Genomic DNA, 17,773 nt, shown 5'->3' with positions numbered 1-17,773 from the left:
AAGCATGACTAATTAAGGATAAGCTAAGGGAGGTTACCATTAGGACACTGAAAGAATTACTACTGAAAATTGGGCTTTGTAGCCCTACAGTTAGGTCCATAAATATTTGGATAGAGACAACTTTCTTCTAATTTTGGTTCTGTACATTACCACAATGAATTTTAAATGAAACAACTCAGATGCAGTTGAAGTGCAGACTTTTAGCTTTAATTCAGTGGGGTGAACAAAACGATTGCATAAAAATGTGAGGCAACTAAAGCATTTTTTTAACACAATCCCTTCATTTCAGGGGCGCAAAAGTAATTGGACAATTGACTCAAAGGCTATTTCATGGGCAGGTGTGGTCAAGTCCGTCGTTATGTCCTTATCAATTAAGAAGATAAAAAGCCAGGAGTTGATTTGAGGTGTGGTGCTTGCATGTGGAAGATTTTGCTGTGAACAGACAACATGCAATCAAAGGAGCTCTCCATGCAGGTGAAAGAAGCCATCCTTAAGCTGTGAAAACAGAAAAAACCCATCTGAGAAACTGCTACAATATTACGAGTGGCAAAATCTACAGTTTGGTACATCCTGAGAAAGAGAGCAAGCACTGGTGAACTCAGCAACGCAAAAAGACCTGGACGTCCATGGAAGACAACAGTGGTAGATGATCGCAGAATCATATCCATGGTGAAGAGAAACCCCTTCACAACAGCCAACCAAGTGAACAACACTCTCCAGGGGGTAGGCGTATCGATATCCAAGTCTACCATAAAGAGAAGACTGCATGAAAGTAAATACAGAGGGTGCACTGCAAGGTGCAAGCCACTCATAAGCCTCAAGAATAGAAAGGCTAGATTGGACTTTGCTAAAGAACATCTAAAAAAGCCAGCACAGTTCTGGAAAAACATTCTTTGGACAGATGAAACCAAGATCAACCTCTACCAGAATGATGGCAAGAAAAAAGTATGGAGAAGGCGTGGAACAGCTCATTATCCAAAGCATACCACATCATCTGTAAAACACAGTGGAGGCAGTGTGATGGCTTGGGCGTGCATGGCTGCCAGTGGCACTGGGACACTAGTGTTTATTGATGATGTGACCCAGGACAGAAGCAGCCGAATGAATTCTGAGGTGTTCAGAGAAATACTGTCTGCTCAAATCCAGCTAAATGCAGTCAAATTGATGGGGCGGCGTTTCATGATACAGATGGACAATGACCCAAAACATACAGTCAAAGCAACCCAGGAGTTTATTAAAGCAAAGAAGTGGAAAATTCTTGAATGGCCAAGTCAGTCACCTGATCTTAACCCAATTGAGCATGCATTTCACTTGTTGAAGACTTAACTTCAGAGAGAAAGGCCCACAAACAAACAGCAACTGAAAGCCGCTGCAGTAAAGACCTGGCAGAGCATTAAAAAGGAGGAAACCCAGGATCTGGTGATGTCCATGAGTTTAAGACTTCAGCCTGTCATTGATAGCAAAGGGTTTTCAACCAAGTATGAGAAATGAACATTTTATTTACAGTTATTTTATTTGTCCAATTACTTTTCAGCCCCTGAAATGAAGGGATTGTGTTAAAAAAATGCTTTCGTTGCCTCACATTTTTATGCAATCGTTTTGTTTACCCCACTGAATTAAAGCTGAAAGTCTGCACTTTAACTGCATCTGAGTTGTTTCATTTAAAATTCATTGTGGTAATGTACAGAACCAAAATTAGAAAAAAGTTGTCTCTGTCCAAATATTTATGGACCTAACTGTATGTGAATAATACATTTAAAATTAGTAATTTCAAGCAGCCATAGCCATTACAAAAACTAGCAATGCATTGGCTATACAGTAATCCCTCGCTATATCGCGCTTCGCCTTTCGCGGCTTCACTCTATCGCGGATTTTATATGTAAGCATATTTAAATATATATCGCGGATTTCTGCGGACAATGGGTCTTTTAATTTCTGGTACATGCTTCCTCAGTTGGTTTGCCCAGTTGATTTCATACAAGGGACGCTATTGGCAGATGGCTGAGAAGCTACCCAACTTACTTTTCTCTCTCTCTCTCTCTTGCGCTGACTTTCTCTGATCCTGACGTAGGGGGATTGAGCAGGGGGGCTGTTCCCACACCTAGACGATACGGACGCTCGTCTAAAAATGCTGAAAGATTATCTTCACGTTGCTACCTTCTGTGCAGCTGCTTCGTGAAGCGACATGCTGCACGGTGCTTCGCATACTTAAAAGCTCGAAGGGCACGTATTGATTTTTGCTTGTTTGTTTTTCTCTGTCTCTCTCTCTCTCTCTCTGCTCCTGACGGAGGGGGTGTGAGCTGCCGCCTTCAACAGCTTTGTGCCGCGGTGCTTCGCATACTTAAAAGCCAAACAGCCCTATTGATTTGTTTGCTTTCCTCTCTCTTTCTGACATTCTGTGCTCCTGACGCGCACTCCTTTGAAGAGGAAGATATGTTTGCATTCTTTTAATTGTGAGATGGAACTGTCATCTCTGTCTTGTCATGGAGCACAGTTTAAACTTTTGAAAAAGAGACAAATGTTTGTTTGCAGTGTTTGAATAACGTTCCTGTCTCTCTACAACCCCCTGTGTTTCTGCGCAAATCTGTGACCCAAACATGACAATATAAAAATAACCATATAAACATATGGTTTCTACTTCGCGGATTTTCATATTTCGCGGGTGGCTCTGGAACGCAACCCCCGCGATGGAGGAGGGATTACTGTATTGTTAAAACAACTAGGGGGATTTACCCCCTGCTCACTTCGCTTGTCAACCCCCGGTCCTGTGCTATGCGCTAGCCTCTTTGCGGTTCTGCCGCTTGCGTATGGGGATACGGTTGTACAATTTAAACGGATTTTTACTTTCATGGGTATTGTTACATATGCATCAATGTGACGTATAACTGCCTGTGACTGAATTTTGTTTCTTTCTCTCTATTAAATAAACTGACTTTTTCGAATGTTTGGCTCTGAGATTTGTTGTCTTTGCAAAAGCTATTCTAATGGGAAACTGTTAACGTTTTAATATGAATGGCATATCAAGATCTCCTTTCTTGTCTAATGTTATCCCCTGAAGATGTACTACATTACCTTTCTTGGACACATCCTTCTTTCTACAGTAATTCGTGTTTTGTAAGACCGGACGGTGTTAACAATTGTAGATATTCTTCAGGATATTGTAAGTTGTTGTTTTTAGCTTCCTCACCATCACCACCAACTGTTTCAGCACAGTCTACTGATACGCATTTAACCAATTTGCCATTTAACCGATCAACATTTTTGGCGTTAATTTGTTTGACTTCATCATTTGTCGGTTCTAGGATTGCCCGTGTACTCATTTGGTCTGCTGATAACCCTTTGTGATAAGATTTAGACATAATATGGCTTAAAGTGAGGAAAACGTTAAAATTTATAAGAGCTGAGAGCGCAGGAAGTGTGTCTCACAAAAGCATTCACATGAATGAGAGGTGAGAGGACTGTGGTCTTGTTTGAAAATGTTTGAGAGGAGGGCATGACTTGAAAAAATCTCAAGGCAAAAGTCTTGTCCTGTGGGACTTGAAAAAAACCTCTCTTCCAAAAAGTCTTGTCTCGTCAAAGGATTTTTTTATATAATAGAGAGTGTAATGGCATCTTGATAATAAAATGTATCAATTTCTGTTAAAAACATGAACATTCTTGGGTGACCCCAAGCTTTTGACACATACATAATCAAGGTAGAATATACAGTAAGTAACAAGCTAGTTAAGTATGCAGATAAGACCGAATGGCAGATAATCTAACTCTCTAACTCAGCTGAATTATCATTGATTAACCTAGACAGAATACCAGCTCAGGTACATTTAATGTAAATAAATATAAAGTATTACACATAGGAAGTAAAAATGTTAACTGGTGGTTTGACATTGAGTCTGTGTGTGGACCATACAGCAGACAAACTCTGGTCCTAGTTTCTTATCCCATCTTGTATGCTCTATTAGATCAAGTGGGCCTGTGAATGAATGTATTTGTGCATGCAATTTATTGATTATGTATACTGTACATTTTAGACTGGATAACTAAATATCTAATAAATAAAAGGAAACCAAAACTTACAAAAATATTATAAGTGGCACAGTGGCTAGTACTGTTGCCTTACTGCTACAGTGATTGATGTCCGGCCCATTTACTGTGTGAATTGAACGCGTTCTCCTTAGTCTCCATTGTCTCTTCCTAAATCTCAAAGCTGTACATCTTAACTTAATCGATCGTTCTAAATTGACCCAGTATGTGAAAGTGTTAGTGTGTTTGTGAGTGTGCTCTGAAATAAGATAGTATCCAGTTTGGGTGTGGTCCCTGTCTTGTACTCATGTGGCCAGAATAGGTTCTCACTGTTTGAAACCCTGAAATAGAATAAATGGATTCAAGTAACTTTATGTATCAAGTACAACAAATGATGGATAGATGAATGGGCTCATTTATCATTATGATTAATCAAGTCATGAGGTGGTAAAGGGAGGTGGTCCTTCCATGTTGCCATGAAATGAAACGTATAAACAATATAAAGATTATGATCTCAAGTTTTTACTTATGAATTCCTCTCACTCCATTTTTTGGCATTTTTACAAGAATAAAAGGCTTGGTAGAATTCTTTTAAAAGTGGAGTGGCTAACTAAATACTTAAAACCCCATACAGAATGTTTTACATCATGGAAGAAAAAACAGGTGAAGAGTTATTCCATTTGTAAAAAAAAAATAGAAACACGAAGGTTTTGTGCTTTCTTCAGTATGTGAGGCAGTTGAGTCTTCATGTGCCGTAGATTGGTCTAGTCAGAGAGAGTCATTGGGTCAATTTAAGAGTCACCAATTAAACTACACTACCAGTCCAAGGTTTGGACACACCCAGAAAGTTGCATTTTTTTGATGGAAATTAATACCTTTTGCTATCAAGATACCATTAAATTGATTTAAAAATACATCCAACACCTAACCAGTGTTGCTAATGACTATTACTGCTTGAAATTACCGATTTTAATGTATTATTCACATAGACTGCAAATACCCATTTTCAGCAGCCAATCCTTCAGTGTCCGTATTGTCAGCTCCTTTAGCATATCCTTTGTTAGTCATTTCAAATGCCAATTGGCTATTAGAGAAACCTTTGTAATTACATTAGTACCACTGAAACTTGTTATCCTCTTCACTTGGATTGCAAGGTACCGGCATTCCTAAAGTTCAGTTCTGGGTTCAAAGATGGCCAAAATGAAACAGCTTTCTCAAAAAACATGTCAGTAGATATATATATATATTTTTTTTTTGCAGAATGAAGGTTATTCTATATGCAGTGAGTAGTGTGAGAAAAAAAAGCCTTTCAGGTCCTCAGTTGGCTTCTTCCTTAAATATACACCAAATATCATTGTCATCTGCAACAGAGAAAAGACAAGTCCATGAGGTTGACCATAATATGGTTTTTCAGCCATCTTCCGTCCAATGTCTGTGTTTTTTTGACCGTTTCAACCTTACATTTATTTGCCAGTTTCAGTTATGGCATTTTCTTTGAAACTCTGCCTCTAAGGCAAGCATCTTTAAGTTATATTTTAAAAATGACTAATTAAGGATAAACTAAGGGAGTTGAACATTAGTACACTGAAGGAATGGCGGCTGAAAATAGGGCTTTGCAGTCACACATGAATAATAAATTAAAAATCAGTCATTTCAAGAAGTAATAGCCATTAGTAACACTAGTAATGTCCTGTCTGTATTGTTAAATCATTTTAATTGTGTCTTGACAAAAATGCCAATTTCTAACAAAAATTTTGAACATTTCAGGGGGAGTCCAATACGGTTATTCAAAATGCTTTGGGATGTTAACAGGAAAATCCATGCAGGCACAAAGAGAACATGCAAGGGGGACAGAAACGGTGACCACACCTCAGTTTGAGTCCAGAAGCCTGGATCAGTGAAGGAGAAGCAGCCATAAAGCTCTCATGTTACAAAGCCAAACTCAGTGGCAACATTTTTTTAGGATGATAAAAGATGTTGCTTTGGCATGTGGACTCATAATAAATCTGCAGGAAGTGAACACTGTAATTGCAATAAAAAAAACTCAAGGCCACCTATCTTATGAAATCTGAATCATATTAGAATTCAAGGGGTAATGCGGTGACAACGACGTCCCCATCCTAGCTCGGTCACTTGCCTCTCTTCGAAATGCGGCATCCCTATAAATGTTAACAGCTGGGGTTTGCTTTTAGGACAGCGAGCAATTCCATTGCGAAGCATGACATCGTTTGTATTTTCTAACCCATTTTATATTAAAAGTGTTCTTCAAAGCTGGCAGCTTAAATACACTAAGCCAAAAATACCTTTAAATATATCGCGTTCACAACCGTATACAATACCTTATCTGTTGTGACTTTCAAAATATATAACAGTAATGCTCTTAGCGTCTGCAAGGGTTGTTCAACCTTTAAAATATAAAGCTCTGTAACTGTTATCTGGATGTCGATTGAATTCAGACAAAACGTTTACACTACACTTCTCGCTTATAAGCGTTCAGTTATCTACTTCATGCGTAAGCGATTGAGACGTCGCCTTCTAATGACGTCACGGGAGTGGCGGCATATCACGTGGAATTCAGTTTTCAGTAACCTTCTTTAAGGTTGTCATTATGCGACCTGCGGCTATAAAGTTAGATATCTGGGTGGAGAAGCAAAATTGTAAAACATATTGCGCCATCACATATCACTTTTAGGTGTAGCGGATCTTCAGGACCGTATTATATATCAAGATTCGTAGCTGAACAGTCTTTCTAAAGGCGATAGGGGTTCAGAACACTTCTGAAATTAAACGTGCGCATGGCTGCTAGTCTCAGAAATGCATAGCGCTAGGCAATGCCGCTTTTTTCCAGTTTAAGATACCAAGTAAAACTCGAGTGTCTTGTTATTTAAAATTACACATTATTCAGAACAAAAAGAGGTTTGTGCCAGCTCCAGGTTGTCCTTAAAACAAAACCTCGATAACCTTGCTGAATTATATGCTAGCAACACAGGACAAAATGTGGGGGCGGGACAGTGATTATATTAAAATCAAACTTTAATATGTATCGGCTTTTTGTGTGTTTCATATCAATACCTGTATTAGCTATCCAACAAGTTTATACTGTGTATATTTAACAGGATCAGCCAAAATGAAGTTCCACATTTCTCAAGGTCATTGCGCTAGGTAGAGGCAGCAAAGTGGGTTGGGGTAGGGGTCCTTTGATAGAAGATGCCATGTAGCTTTCAGTCGGCTACATGCCTTGGTCCATTGCACACCATGGTTTCGCTGTCGAAGCGTTCTTCAAAAATAACGAATCCATCATCACGATGCAATGCGCCTTCCAAACGCACTTCAGCATTCCTCCTAATGGTGACGTCCCAAGTCAGAAAACAATTCTTCAGTGGGTGGCTAAATTTAGACAGATGGGTACAACATTGAATAGAAATACTCCAGGTTGTCCTCGGACTCGAAACACCTGCAATCATCCAAGCTGTAAGGGCATCAATTTTGCAGTCTCCTAGACATTCAGCTCGCAAACATTTCCACCACGTCTTGACATGAGGACCTTAATTTCCATCCATACAAAAACAATAGTAGTGCAGGAACTCATTGAGAGAGACTGGGAGAGCCGGAGAGAGTTGTGCACGAACATTCTGCAGACCATTCATATAGATGCCATCATCACGTGCAGCGACAAGGCACATTTCCATTTGAATGTTTGCATAAATAAGCAAAACTTTCGCTATTGGGCTGAAACCAACCCTCGTGAACTCCATCAGAGACCCTTGCACAGTGAGCGTGTTATAGTTCAGTGTGCCATTGCAGAATGTGTCATTGTTTAATTTTTTGAGGAGGGGGGAGCAACGGTCACCACCACAGCAGAACTTTACATTGAAATGCTAAGAGAACTTTTTGCGTCCCCAACTGGAAGAAATGGATGTGGTGGATGCCTGGTTTCAACAGGATGGAGCAACAGCTCATAGAGTGCGGAGATCCATGCAGGTTTTGCAGTAGATGTTTACAGGTAAGCTGATCTCCCTGCGCAGTAATGTCGGGTGGCCTTCACGTTTGCCTGATCTCGCTCTGTGTGATTTTTTTCTTGTGGCGCTATCTCAAGTCGAAGGTATACACACACCAACGTCAAAACCTTGAAGCCCTCAAGGACACTATTCGCCATGAAATTGCCGATATTCCCTTTGAAATGGCTGAATGAGTCATGTGAGCATTCATGATCTCTAATGATGGCCACCACCTTGAAGACATCGTTTTTAAAACACAGTGAAAAAAATCGATTTTGTGTTGTAATGAAATTTATTTTATCTTGTAGCATTTTTGTAGAATAAACATTTCAAATATGGTACTTCTTTTTGTCTCATCACCATGTGAGCCAAACAGGGCCCAGCAAACATTCAGGCGCTTCCTGGCGGTGGCCATAGGCGACAGCAGCGTTGAACTTCCATGTTCCAAACCCGTGGCCCCGCTGTAAGCCAAGGGGGCTGTCCTCTGTTGGTCCGGGGAAGGAAATGCCCCAAAAAAGCTTTCTCCCCCAGTCCTTCCGTTGTTGGGACGTCCGCCACATAGCTCATATTCTATTTAAGTGTAAACACTCTGATCAGTCATACCTTGTTTAAATTTGGACTTTTGCAAAAGAAAGTCAGTCAGTCAGTCAATGTCCCACCCGCTATATCCTGCCCTGATTATTTCATTTTTTGCCTCATTTAACACATTAAAAATCATGGCAGACAAAGTGAATGGTCAAGTGCTACAGCACGGAAGTAAATTGTAAATACACAGATATTTGAATGTTCATCTCATTTAAAAGTCCTCTAGCCATTAGGAGTCATTCAAATAGTTAACAATACAGTTGCACACCACTGTTGACTCCTCTTGAGTATCCATATTCTTCTCTGAATGGAGTTGGATGCCACAAAATGCTAAGATATAATTTGCCTTTGTGCCTAATCATCACATTTAGAAAATGAGCTGTGCCTCTAAAAACATATTTTGGATCCTTGTATATGCAATTCCTGTATTGTAAGTCACAATGCACTCATGCATTTCACATATGAATGTGTACGTGAACCCGTTTATACCATGTAATGTAAACAACACACACAATGGATTGGATTTCTTCATGAATTCCAGATCCGACTTCAAGACCTGGTAGGGTAAACACAGCCTTGATGTCACACATCACAGGGCACATACTGTACATCACATTCTTAGGTACCATGCAGCAAGCTAGAGACCAGGTACACAAAGTGGCACCACCCATGAAAAAAATATATACATAATTCCTACATGAAAACATCCTCTTAATGACAATTTAAATAACTGAAACAAATGAACAGAAATGGTAGCACATGCAAAGAAAAAACTAATTATGTGTTTCTGTCATCCTGTGCTGCTTTCTGGTAGTTTCTATCTTCAGAATTATGATAGTGCAGTCTGTACCTCACTAGTAAAAATAACTGTCTTCATTGACTACATTAACAGTGTATGCTCCGACTGCGGTGAGTGATGTCTCGGCGAGGGAGACATTTTATTCTCAGCTTCCATCGGTGGTTGATGGGTGCCCTCGAGGTGACACTCCTCTGGTCATGGGTGACTTCAATGCAGCCACTGGCACTGACAGGGCTGGCTATGAGGATTGTCTTGGTCCCCATGGGTCTGGTGACCTTGGTGAAAGTGGCTCCATGTTCCTTGACTTTGCAATAAGTCATGGGCTGCAAATCGCTGGATCCTGGTTCCAGTGCCCAGAACTGCATTGTTGGACTTGGTACTCCAATACTGGTGGTGCGGTTAAGGAGATCGGTCACATCCTTGTGGGTAGACTCTGGAGGCTCTTACAGAAGTGCCCAGTTTGTGAATTATGACCACAGACTTGTTGTTGCTACTCTTAGGATCCAGCTTAGGTCCAGTAGATTACCACCTACTAGGAAAATGAGCCTGGACTTGGCCAGACTCCAAGACCAGGCTGTTTCTAATGAGTCTGCATGCAGTTTGTGTGAGGAACTTTCAGATTTGGGTACGACTGCTGATTCTAATGTGATGTGGGAGACCTTCCGTGACAAGACCCTGAAGGTTGCTGAGGGTTGTGTTGGTGTTGCCGGTTTTCCCAGAAGAAGGTATTTCATCTCGCAAGGCACCCTGGATGTCATCGAGAGGAGTCACAGCACACGGCTCAATGGAAACTCTGGTCTGAGCCGGGAACTGAGAAGGACGCCTGCAAGGGCTCTGAGGACAGATAAAGAATCATTTGTTAGAGGATTCTGTGAGCAAGTGGCACACCATCTGTGGTCTAGCGACCCAAGTCCTGCTTACAGAGGAATTGAAGCATTACGCACATCTAAATCTGTTCTTCAGAGAGTCACAGTCAGGGCAGCTGATGGAACGGTCCTTACGGATGACACTGCAGTTGTGACCTGCTGGGCTGGCTACTTTGAGCAGTTGTTCAAAGTTGATCCTCCGGCTAGGACATTGGACATCTCTGGGTCCACGGTTCTTGGGGCTGATTCTCCAATTAGCTCTGAACCACCCAATATCACTGAAATTGCACAGGTGATGAACCAGCTGAGGGGAGGAAAGGTTGCAGGGATTTGTGGTATTTGGGGTGAACTTCTCCAGGCAGGTGATAAGACTGTCCTCCTGGCATTGCAAGCAATCTTTGCTTCCATTTGGGAGACTGGCATCATCCCAACTGACTGGAAAACAGGACTTGTCAATCCCTATCTGGAAAGGGAATGGTGATCGCCTGGATTGCAGCAACTACAGGGGGATGACACTGCTCTCAGTGCCTGGTAAGGTCATTGCTAGGGTCATCCTCAATAGGATGCGTGATCACCTGCTCACCTACCAGCGACTGGAACAGTCTGGCTTTACGCCTAAGAAGTCTACCATTGACCGCATCCTGGCACTGAGGGTTCTCATGGAGGGCAAATGCGAATATCAGCAGAGTTTCTTTGCAGCCTTTGTCAATTTTTGTACAGTGTTCGACTCAGTTGATCGAGCTGCCTGTGGGACATCCTGAGGGTTTGGAGGATCCCCTCGAGGTTGCTGGATATCATGGCCGGCCTGTACACTGGTACTGTGACTGCTGTGCAGAGTAGAGGCAGAACCTCTGCATTTTTCCCAGTTGATTCTGGTGTTCACCAGGGGTGTGTTTTTGCTCCTGGTCTGTTCAATGCTTGTATGGACTGGGTGTTGGGCAAGGTCGTGGGGTCCAGCGGCTGTGGGGCATCTGTTAGTGAAGAAAGATTCATGGATCTTGACTTTGCTGACGATGCTGTGATCTTCGCGAAGTCAATAGAGTGTCTGATCGGGGCACTCTAGAGATTGAGTGAGGAGTCTTTTGAGTGTCTGGGCTTGCGAGTGTCCTGGATAAAAACCAAGATCCTGGTTTTAAATGACCTCTTGGGCATAGCCATCAGCAGTGTGTCTGTTTGCGAAGAGAATGTCGACCTTGTCGAGAGGTTTACTTACCTTGGTGACTCTTCCAATGAAGTCAGTAGACGGATTGGGAGAGCATGGGGGGTCATGAGGTTGCATGTGTGTGGCGCTCCCGATATCTATGCAAAAAGACGAAGGTCCAAGACTTTAGAGTCCTGGTGCTTCCTGTCTTGCTATGCAGTTGTGAGACATGGATGCTATCCAGTGATGAAGACTGGACTCCTTTGGTACTGTGTCTCTCTGGAAAATCCGTGGGTACCACTGGCTTGACTTTGTGTTGCTCATGGAGTCCTGAATGAGGCACATTGCCTGCATTGTGAGGGAGTGTCAGTTACGGCACTACGGCCATGTGGCGCGTTTCCTCGAGGGTGATCCAGCTTGTAAGATCCTCATTGTTGGGGACCCGAGTGGCTGGATCAGGCCAAGGGATTGCCCACGTAACACTTGGCTGCAGCAGATAGAGGGTCATTTCCAGAGGGTGGGACTGGACCGCGTGTCTGCCTGGGGGGTTGCAAACTGGGATCCCGAGTTGTTGTTTCGTCGTGTAGTGGGTGCGGCAACGCACTGTACCTGTGCATGCTCCCCAAATTCACTTGACTTGACTTGATTGACTTTAAAGTGCTATTATAATGTCAAACCTGCCTTATCCAGTTCTGGGTCTTGCAGGTAAACATTTTACAAATTCTCTTTAATCACTAAAGCTTCTGTCACATTACATGACTTCTAGTTGGAGAAGATGTCAAACTTGATGATTCCAGCATTGTGTGAGGATGTCAGATTACACAACTAGCAATCACAGAGGATGACACGTTATGCAACTCCATGATGACTTTTCAGCCCAGTTTCACATTTTTAAACGTTTGTGAGTTCGCCCTTTTTTCTAATAGCCAATAACATGCTGCCTGACAGAGCTGGTGCTGTACAAATGCTCTCCAGGTTTCCATTCTGTTGTGGTACATACAGTTAGGTCCATAAATATTTGGACAGAGACAATTGTTTTCTAATTTTGGTTCAGTACATTACCACAATGAATTTTAAATGAAACAACTCAGATGCAGTTGAAGTGCAGACTTTCAGCTTTAATTCAGTGGGGTGAACAAAACGATTGCATAAAAATGTGAGGCAACTAAAGCATTTTGTGAACACAATCCCTTCATTTCAGGGGCTCAAAAGTAATTGGACAATTGACTCAAAGGCTATTTCATGGGTAGGTGTGGGCAAGTCCGTCATTATGTCATTATCAATTAAGCAGATAAAAGGCCTGGAGTTGATTTGAGGTGTGGTGCTTGCATGTGGAAGATTTTGCTGTGAACAGACAACATGCGGTCAAAGGAGCTCTCCATGCAGGTGAAAGAAGCCATCCTTAAGCTGCGAAAATAGAACAAACCCATCCGAGAAATTGTTACAATATTACGAGTGGCAAAATCTACAGTTTGGTACATCCTGAGAAAGAAAGCAAGCACTGGTGAACTCAGCAACGCAAAAAGACCTGGTCGTCAATGGAAGACAACAGTGGTGGATGATCGCAGAATCATTTCCATGGGTAAGAGAAACCCCTTCACAACAGCCAACCAAGTGAACAACACTCTCCAGGGGGTAGGCGTATCGATATCCAAGTCTACCATAAAGAGAAGACTGCATGAATTTAAATATAGAGGGTGCACTGCAAGGTGCAAGCCTCTCATAAGCCACACGAATAGAAAAGCTAGATTGGACTTTGCTAAAGAACATCTAAAAAAGCCAGCACAGTTCTGGAAAAACATTCTTTGGACAGATGAAACCAAGATCAACCTCTACCAGAATGATGGCAAGAAAAAAGTATGGAGAAGGCGTGGAACAGCTCATTATCCAAAGAATACCACATCATCTGTAAAACACGGTGGAGGCAGTGTGATGGCTTGGGCGTGCATGGCTGCCAGTGGCACTGGGACACTAGTGTTTATTGATGATGTGACACAGGACAGAAGCAGCCAAATGAATTCTGAGGTGTTCAGAGACATACTGTCTGCTCAAATCCAGCTAAATGCAGTCAAATTGATTGGGCGGCATTTCATGATACAGATGGGCAATGACCCAAAACATTCAGCCAAAGCAACCCAGGAGTTTATTAAAGAAGTGGAAAATTCTTGAATGGCCAAGTCAGTCACCTGATCTTAACCCAGTTGAGCAGGCATTTCACTTGTTGAAGACTAAACTTCAGACAGAAAGGCCCACAAACAAACAGCAACTGAAAGCCGCTGCAGTAAAGGCCTGGCAGAGCATTAAAAAGGAGGAAACCCAGCATCTGGTTATGTCCATGAGTTCAAGACCTCAGGCTGTCATTGCCAGCAAAGGGTTTTCAACCAAATATTAGAAATGAACATTTTATGTCCAATTACTTTTTAGCCCCTGAAATGAAGGGATTTTGTTAAAAAATAATTTAGTTGCCTCACATTTTTATGCAATCATTTTGTTCACACCACTGAATTAAAGCTAAAAGTCTGCACTTCAACTGCTTCTGATTTGTTTCATTTAAAATTCATTGTGGTAATGTACAGAACCAAAATTAGAAAAAAGTTGTCTCTGTCCAAATATTTTATTACTTCCCATAGCTGCATTCTATGAATTGTACTTCCAGTTGTGCACTAATGGGTCGTCACCTCTTGCATACACACAAGCCCGACCCCTATGATTTAAGACAAGCCAGGACAAATCACAGACTGGTGGGACTGTCATGGGAAAGTGTAGCAAATGCCTCCATCTTGCTAAGACTATGAAAATGAAGTCTGCGACTGGAAAAATCATATAATGTGACAGGGCCTTAGGACCCATATAAACTCAAACCAGCCCGTTTTGGTAATATCTCAGTTGCTATAATTGTCTACAATCTTACATTTTACAATTGCAGGATTTCATTTCATTATACTGTATTAATGATTTATTCATACTACTTTCTAAAGCACCTTGTGATACTCTGCTTTCTGTGAAAGGTCCTGCACAAAAAGAACATTATTTGACTAAGTTTGATCAAAGCTTGTATGAAAGAAAAAGCAGACCAGCTCTCCATTTAATCATGTACTGTACCGGCTTCCAAAAGTGACCACTTGACACACACAGGCTACTTAGCTACTAGGATAATCAAGTACAAATAGTCTCTTCTTCGCCGGATAACAGTATTCCAGAGAAATAGGCCTATTCGTTATACAGTTTATTCAAAACAGTTCCCAAAATACATGTTTGTACATTGCCTGAAGAAAATCCCAACAGTAAGATACACCTTTTAATGTTTGTATTGCAGGCCATTTTGTGGCAGAATCAGTGCAGGTGTTGTATGCCATTGAGCCACTCAGTTTAGCAGAGGTGTCCTAGGAAGGGGCAGCAATGTGTTTTCTGAGCTACAAGCTGTTCAAACACACGTGTTAAATGTTCACAGTGGAAAATAAGCTACACCGGTCACAATTAGTGATCATGTATATGCTGCATGGATGGTGGCAGAAACTAGTGATGCGGCTTTATAACGGTTTGTCTGCCTACCATAACAGGCATTAGATAGATAGATAGATAGATAGATAGATAGATAGATAGATAGATAGATAGATAGATAGATAGATAGATAGATAGATAGATAGATAGATAGATAGATAGATAGATAGATAGATAATTAAAGGCACTATATAACAGATAGATAGATAGATAGATAGATAGATAGATAGATAGATAGATAGATAGATAGATAGATAGATAGATAGATAGATAGATAGATAGATAGATAGATAATTAAAGGCACTATATAACAGATAGATAGATAGATAGATAGATAGATAGATAGATAGATAGATAGATAGATAGATAGATAGATAGATAGATAATTAAAGGCACTATATAACAGATAGATAGATAGATAGATAGATAGATAGATAGATAGATAGACAGACAGACAGACAGACAGACAGACAGGCAGGCAGACAGACAGACAGACAGACAGACAGACTGACTGACTGACTGACTGATTGACTGACTGACTGACTGACTTTATTTGTCCCCAAGGGGAAATTAGAATTTTACAGAAGCTTGAGAAAGAGAAATAATGAAATGATTTAAATAATAAAACAAACAACAACTCCCTAAACACACATAAGATCTTCTGGCTTGGATACTGGAGAACTGCTGCAATCAATAACAGAGCTATAGGTGGCAGTAAGATGGTCTCTCCTGTCCAGATGATAATTTGAAGGCGTTAACATTTGAATAAAGCAGATTCAGCTTGTTGTGTCCATAAATGGATCATGGCATTAAACATTGGTTCAGAACTTCTCATTTCTCCTTCAGGAGTCTCCAGACCCACTTCTGCTTTTGCCACTCTTGTCTGATCATATCAGATGAAAACTGACCTGCAATAAATACCATCCAAAATATGTTTAAGCTGGTTTTCCTCAATAAACAAAAGCCACAGCACCAGGAACTGTCTGTGACTCGCCATAACATGTAAAAGTTCATCCAACTTATTTAAATGCGGCCTAAATTTCCACATTTATGAAGACATAAATGAGTCCTTCCCTCCTTACTTTTATCCTTGCTCCATATTCTTTCCATCTTCAGATGAGCTGCTTCTCAATAAGGTGCAGCTGTCAGTGGTGATGGCAGATCTACCAAACCGAGTAGGGGAACATTGAATATTTCCGTCTCTACGTGCTCAGAGTCTCCTACATTCTCAGATGTTATAGATATACTGTAGGTAGCCATCAGGTTCTTCTGAACCTCTTTATTCATGATGTGATAACTTTCAAGTTCCCACCTTGTGTAAAAAGCAGTTAATATGGTTCTGACCCCTCGGGTTGCGTCGGCAACGATAGCTGCATATTTTCAATTTAAAAATTCATTTAAGAGAAAGAGTAACAAGTCAGGAGCCACATCTTAATGTTATCATTAATAATAATTAAATATATTGGTTTATAATTTTAAAAAAAGAAAGTGGTCCAAAAAAAAAGAAGAGAGAAAGAGAGCGATGAGTTTTGCTGCCAGTCCTCAGTTAATCTGATCTCCATGCTCCCCTTCCACAGAATGTATTGTCTCTTTGACGTGTCTATTGTTGTTAGTTGCTTAATATAGTTGGTGTACAATGAATTTCAGGAAGCCAAGTAAAATGGCTGTTCAATTAGCCAGTAAAAGGTGTCATTTTGCTTGACTTCTCATTTCATCCATAATGGCTAACGGTGATGGTACAACACCCTACTACTACAACAGGATATTTTGTGGTAACATCCGAAAATCATCTCATGAGGCTAAACACAGTACAAGAAAGCCAACTGGCATTTCTGACTTGACAGGAATTCTTTAGAGAGCCCAATCATAAAATGCAATTGGGCGTCAAAATGGCTCTCATACCGCACGTGAAATGAAGGCCAATGAAGCTGAAATTCAGGCCACCTCAAAATCAGTTTGCAAAAAAAAATCACAAAGTCGTGCCAAAATCGCAGAGTGTACTCATGGCTTAAACAAACTATCATGATCTATAAATTTAAACAAACTATCATGATCTATAAATATCTTTAAATAAAGGTGTCTGCCAAATATGCAATAATAGGACCAATTGGGGTAGAGCTGTGGACCTGTGGTCATAGGGGGGGGGGGGGGGGGGGGGGCGGTTGTCTTTGTTATCTTTTTTATGTGCCTGTATTGTTAGTGTCGCAGCTCGGTGGTCCTGTGGGTTTGCCGGTAGACTGGTAGGTGCAACCTGTGTGTGTTTATGTATGGGAGGTTAGGAACCATGGTGATATGCTCTCAGGGATTTGGCTCTGAGTGTATGTTTCTTCCTGTGTGCGCTGGGGAGTGGTCTTAGGGCATTGGCTACTTGCTGCTGTGGGGGTCGAATTTTTTAGTCTCCCAAGTAGTTCTTTAGAAGATCTGGAATCAGTATCTTTACATGTAAGCATTGTGTTATTAGTCATTTATGAAGTAGTAATTTATTTAGAGTGCTATGCAAAAAAAACTGAATTGATTTGAATTATATACTCTTGACTTTGCCAACCTGCTACTGACTGCCTTTAACTATCTGTATATGTGTTAGAAACAGGCTGCCTGGTGTAAGAGTGTAGGACAGGGCTATTCAATTACAAATTCAGTTGGGCCAGATTGTCAAACCAAGAAGGTTAGCTGGGCCAGTCATTTTAGCGGCAAAGCAGCTCGTAATGACAAATTTTAAAACCAACACAAACAAATTTATTGAAAAACATAAGGTTTATTCGTTGTTTCTCTTTTAACTTTGGTCAGTTTGCAGAGCAAAAGGTGCATACAAAAAGAGCTGAATTAACAGAATCTGAGGTAGCCCCTATTTTTTCCACTTACA

The sequence above is a fragment of the Erpetoichthys calabaricus genome, chromosome 2 (assembly GCF_900747795.2).
Source record: "Erpetoichthys calabaricus chromosome 2, fErpCal1.3, whole genome shotgun sequence".
NCBI lineage: Eukaryota > Metazoa > Chordata > Cladistia > Polypteriformes > Polypteridae > Erpetoichthys > Erpetoichthys calabaricus.
Note: the sequence above shows the minus strand (reverse complement) of the source record.